Here is a 6,000-nt window from a genome sequence, read left to right on the forward strand (position 1 = left end):
CTGCGCCCCGGCGCGCTGGAGGCGGCGGAGCATACGGTAAGCCGGCTGCAGCCGGGCTTGGACCGCCAAGAGTTGCTCCTCAAGCGTCCGGCTCGCTTCCGGCGCGATTTCAGCCCCCGCCTGCCGGCACGCCTCGCGATGGGCCTCGATGGTTTGGGTGGCGAAGACGGAGTAGCCGGGAAAGTAGTCTGCACAGAGAACAAAAAGCAGCACCAGTCAGAACACAAATCAGGGATCAAGGGGCAAGCAAGGAGTGAAGAAGGCGGCTTACCATCGATCAGATCCTCGATATGACTGAAGCCCTCGCTCAGTGCCTGCTTCGCCTCAGCCCAGCCAGCCGCTTCGGTCTTGAACTTGGACTTCAGGGCATCCTCGCTGTCCTGCGCCTTCTTCAGGGCTGCCTTGTGGCTCTCCTCCTTGTCGGCCAACTTCTTGGCCAGGCGGTCACGCTCCAGGACCAAGGCATTGTACTCGGCTTCGTGGCGCGAAGGGCGGCCTGGGCCCCGCTGAGCTGCCCCCTCAAGTCGGCATTGGCTCCTACAAGCATGAAGACAAAGGAAAAATTAATAAGGAAGAAGTCGTCAAGGAAGATCCGACCCGGCTGCTCAGCAGTCGGCCCGAATCTCGGGGACTACACCCAGTGGGTGCGCTGACGCGCCCCCACAGGAGATGAACGAAACAAAGCACATACTCTGGCTGCTGGTCAGGTCCTCGGTTCTCCGACCCAGCTCCTGAGCCTGGGAGTTGAAGGCGGCAGCGCGGAGGTTATGATACTCCTGGAAGATTACACAGGAGGCGAGGATAAGTTAAGTTGTCAGGACCTAGTAAGTTCCAAGCCGCCTGCGCAGCAGCCGACTCGGAACTCGGGGACTACACCCAGTGGGTGCGCTGACGCGCCCCCACGGAAGAAATCAAAAGAGCAAAATAACCAAGGCCAGAAGACTCACCCGGATGACGGCCCGCGTCGCGAGGAACTCTTGGGTGTATCGCTGCAGCGAGGCGGCCTGAGCTTGAAGCTGGTTCCGGACCTCCTGGGCCGCCGCGTTCAGCTCGCCCGTCCCCCCGCTGGGAGTCCACTCGGACATGCCGGCGCTGGCCGCCTCCAGGGCCTCCGCCGTCTGGCTAGCGCCCGCAGCTCGGTGCGGTTCCGGCACGGAGGTGCCACCCCCTGCGCGCCGGCGCAATGCCGTCTGCACCTCAAGGCCGGCCCCTGCCTCCGGCTCGCCCCCGGACGGCTGCTCTGGCGCCGCAGCTGATTGGCCGCTTTGGCCTGCTCCAGTTGGCGCCGTCTGCGGTGCCCCCTCCATGAAGATCGCGTGGTCCTCCCTCCTCTCCATCACCGGCGGTCGACCTCCTCCGACGGGGGCACGGGGACGTCGGGGGCCACGGCGTGGAGGGGAACGATGAGCAACGGAGGCTGGTTGTGCGAGGCCTCCGCCTCCATCTCCCCGGCTGCCGCCTCTGCCCGGGCCTTGGCCGCCGCGTCGGCCTGCTCCTTCGTCGCCTGGGCGGTCCTTCGCTCCGCCGCCTCCCGCTCCTCCCGCGCCTCCCGTGCGTTCCGCTCCGTGGCCTCCCTAAGGTCGGCGCAGGGATCCACGCGATGGGAGCCTGAAGACCCTCCAGTCGGCCCGACTACGGAGCCGCCAGGACCCCGCTCAAGGGAAAGCGGTGCCCTGTCCGGCGAGTAAAGAAAGGTTTAGAAGAGCTTCGGTCGAAAAAGACAACAAAAAATATATATACAAGACATTCGACGACTTATACCGAGATCGCCTGCGGCTGTTTCACCGCCTTGCGGAAGCGGGCCGCCTTCACGGCCGCCTCATCCCGCTTGGTCGCCGCCGTAGAAGCCTTGGATTTCTTCGGCCGGCTGCCGAAGAAGGTCGACGCGGCCCGGCGCTTCTGCGCGCCGCCACGGGCAGCCGGCGCGGCAGACGGGCCCGTGCCTTGATGATCAAGCGCCGGCTGGCGGTGCGGGGCGGCTTCGACCTCGTCGTCATCCGGCCAGTCTTCGAAGCCGGCCCCGAGCCCCGCTCCTCCGGCCTCGTCACCTGCGGTCGGGGAGGAGTCGGCGCTCTACCCCTGTGGCCCCGGCCGTCGGCGGAAGAAGAGGGTTCTGTTAAAGGCAAACCAACTGATCAGAGGTCGGCTATCATGAGGCCGGCTACAAAAAAAAAGAAAAAACTTACGGTAGGCGGAGGGTTGGCACGGGAATACGGCTCCTTGCCGTATCGCCAATCCTCGGCGAGCTTGCAGTTGGAGATATAGTTCACCATGTAAGACACCTCTGCATGAGGCATCTCCCTGGTGCTCAGCCGGCACGGGTCGAAGCGGCCGCTCATCTGGCAAATCATGTGAGGCCGGCCTTGGAGCGGAAGTACCCGGCGCTCCACGAAGGCGGCCACCAAGTCGGCTCCGGTCAGGCCCTCCGACTGGATCATCACCCGAAGCCGGGAGACGGCTACGTTCCCGGCCTGAGACAACGACCTGGCCCAGTAGCTCCACGAAGGTTGCCTCCCAGCCGGCGGGCCGGCTAGGTAAGCCGGCAGGTTGACGTAGTCGCCTTGCTGGGCGACGTTCTTCACGTAAAAGTAGGACTTCCGCCAGAGTTTCACCGACTGGATCAGCGGGATGGGCGGGAACGGATTGTTCTCGCCCATCCGCCTCATGGCAATGAAAGCTCCACAGGGGGCGGGCACGCTCGCGACGACGGTGTCGAGCTTGCTCTGGAAGAATTCCCCCCCAGAGCTCGAGCGTGGGGAGAACCCCAAGAAAGCCCTCGCACAGGGTGACAAAAGCCGACAGCAGCATCACTGCGTTGGGCGTGAGGTGATGCGGCTGGAGGTGGTAGATTTCAAGGAAGGCTCGGAGGAATCCGCTCGCCGGGAGGCCGAAGCCGTGCAGGCAGTGCGAGCGGAAGATCACCCGCTCGCCCTCCTCCGGTGCCGACGAAATCTCCCTCGCCGGCGCTTGACGAACCCGCACGAAGTTCTCGCTCGGCAGGCGCCGCGTCCGGCGGAGGAACTCGACGTGGTCCTCGTGGACGTTCGAGCCATCCCACGAGCTCGACAGCGCCATGGGAGCGACGCGGCGAGGAGCGAGACGATGCGACGGTGGAGACGCGCACGACCCCGCTACGGTGGGACCAAAGGACCTGAGAGGTCCAACGGCGGAATGGCGCGACAAAGGGTTGCTGCGGTGGCGGAAAGAAGAAGAAGGAAGGCGAGAAGGGGTGGAGCGAGGGAGAGCGTGCGAGCCTCTGCCGCTCCCCCTCCTCCCCCTACTTATAGACCCGCGCAGCGGAGCCGAGGAGGCGTGGCGTGGGGGAACGTGGGGATCAACTGCGCCCACTTCCCCACGTCCCGCGATTATTGCGCCCTGATGGCGTAATAAAACCGCCATGGGGAGGCGAGCGGTCCGCGTGGGCCGCAGAAGATCCGCGCTCGGGCCGAGGCCTAGGAGTGGCGGGCCCGGGCCTGCGGCGACATCTTGTCGCGCGCGTGCGCTGGCAGGATTTCCTCGCCACGTGGCCCGCGGGATGGTGTGCGGTCAGCTTGCAGGCCGACCCGCGTTCCCGCCTACGAGAAACGGGGCTTTCCGAAGACGGCGCGCACAAGCACAGCCGGCCCCTCAGGATAGGAAGCTGACCGAGCTTCTCGTCCCTTTGTCAGCCTCAAAGCTCGATCAACTTCGGGGACTACTGTCAGAGTAAATAACCATGGGTAGCCTAGCCGGCTCCCCCTGGCCCTTCTGAAAAAATTACGAGCCGATCCGGCCCTCAAGAATCCAAGACATGGGGCCACCTTCCCCTTGCTGGCTGTCTCCTAGGCCGGCTATCGGAAGGCAACCCGACTTTAGCCCTCATGAAGAAAGCCGCGGGAAGGCCGGCTCCGAGAAGCCGGCCGCGAGAAGGCCGACTCCAAGAAGCCGGCTCCCACAAAGCGGTCAAGATCGTACCCTCGAAGTCTGCATCCACATAACGGCGATGTGACGGGGCGTGGCTACAGTAAAGCCTGCCACCCCCGAATCCCAGAGCACGCCTGGCACAGTGTGCCGTACGGGTGGCCATGACCCGTTCGGTGCGGCACTGTTGCCATGTTGACCCTGATGTCATCCACGACGGGCTGCCAGCGCGGCCCACGGGTGGTGGGCCCCTTTGGGCAGAGAGACACCCGAAGGCGGCCAAGCCTCGCCCAGTCGGCCCAAGACAGAGCCGGCTCCCCACAGCCGGCTTGCCACCTCCCTCAAAGGAGACGCCCCATTAAGGAGACAAGACGCGGTGAGGCTACAACGATCACCCGCCGAACGGCGACACTGTAGCCACGCCCACCTCGGCGAAGCCCTCGTCACCAGGATTGAGCAACAGTGACCAGCCACCGACAAGGCCCTGGACAGTGGGGCCTGCCTGTCAACCAAGGAGCCGGCAGCCGGCGGGACCCACCAGCCGGCGGGCCCAAGCAACCGGCGCGGAAGCCAGTGAGTGTAGACACAGACGGCTGGGCCCCGCGCCCAGCCGGATTACCCTTGTATCCCCGGGGGGTAGGCCTATATAAACCCCCCGGGACAACCATGCAAAGGGTTGATCCCTGCTAGTTTTAGACACCATATAGGGAGGAGAAGAGAGCGAGCAATGCCCTTCTTCTTCCTCTCGCCAAACAGCTCAGGGAGCATCGTGTAGCTACTTGTTCATCTAGTGATCATGCGGAGACCCCACAGAGCAGCAGTAGGGGTGTTATCTCCATGGAGAGCCCCGAAGCTGGGTATGATTCGCCGGCGTGCATGTCTTCGCCTCATCCCGCTTCCAGGCACCGGTGACGTATTATTGGCTCCCACAATGATAAGCCACCCATTGGCATATGTCGCACCTACCACCCGACAGAGGTGCTCTGAAGAGCTTCCACCAGAGTGTCCGGCGCCTCTGGATTGACAGAGGTCACCAGCGGGATCGACGCACCCCCTTCTTTTGAAGGAGGCTGCTCGCCTGATTCTGGAGTCGTGTCGACCTCCGGAATGATATTTGGTTGGGGGCCAAATTGGGCATGGCCCCCATCGCTAGTATCAATGGGGGTCAGTTCCCCCATGTTTTCGGCGGCATAGGTATTACCCTCTGGTGCCACCTTGACGGCTTCCCGCACCTCTCCATGTCCTGGAGGGGTCCTTCGGGCCAACACTTCAGTGTTGTCCGTAGCAGTGGGTGGGGACGCCAGCGGAGGAGACTCGCTCTCCATCATGTGTGTGCCCAGCGAATTCCCAGAGGACAATGATCGTTGGGGGAGATCACGGGCCAGACTACAATACATGATTCTATGTGTTAGGATCGCGAGGCATAAAGCCGGATATATACATTATCCTTAAAACACTTATGATTCGGCCGAACGCTTCGGCCTGGGGTTCCATCTGCGGGCGGCTTCAGCGTCCGATTCCAAGCCATCTGAAAGGGAGAGTTTCCCCTTCTTGGACGCCCCCGCCTCTAGATCCGCGGAGGCCTCCCTTTTCTTCGTTCCCCCCTTAGAGGGAGAATTGTTCTCCTCCACTTCCTCCTCGTCTTCATCATGGGAGGAGAGAGTTTCGGTATCTTCAGACGATATGTCCGAGGCACCTTTGCGGCAAAGGCCACATCTGACCTCCTTTCCCTTCTTCTTGGCCTTCTTTTCCGGTGCCTGGTATGGCGCCAGAACTAGCATCTTCGTCAGAAGAGGAATGGCTGGGTCTTTGGGCAAGGGAGCCGGACACTTGATCCGCCCTGCCTTCTTCATCTAGCCCTGGGGGACAAGGGGAAGGTTTAAACTTACTCCTTGGATCTACAAATCAAGGATATGATTAGAAATCTGAAGAACTCACTGGAGTAGCTAGATGAGCGCAGTCGTGGCCGAGGTCTTCGGTTGTCGGCGGCCACGTCTTCTGGGTTTTAAAAAGCAGCTTCCATATATCTTCATGCTTCATGCCGAAGAAGCACTGCAAGGTCCGAGGACTTGCCGGATCAAACTCCCACATATGGAGAGT

This window comes from Triticum dicoccoides, chromosome 3A (genome assembly GCF_002162155.2).
Source record: "Triticum dicoccoides isolate Atlit2015 ecotype Zavitan chromosome 3A, WEW_v2.0, whole genome shotgun sequence".
NCBI lineage: Eukaryota > Viridiplantae > Streptophyta > Magnoliopsida > Poales > Poaceae > Triticum > Triticum dicoccoides.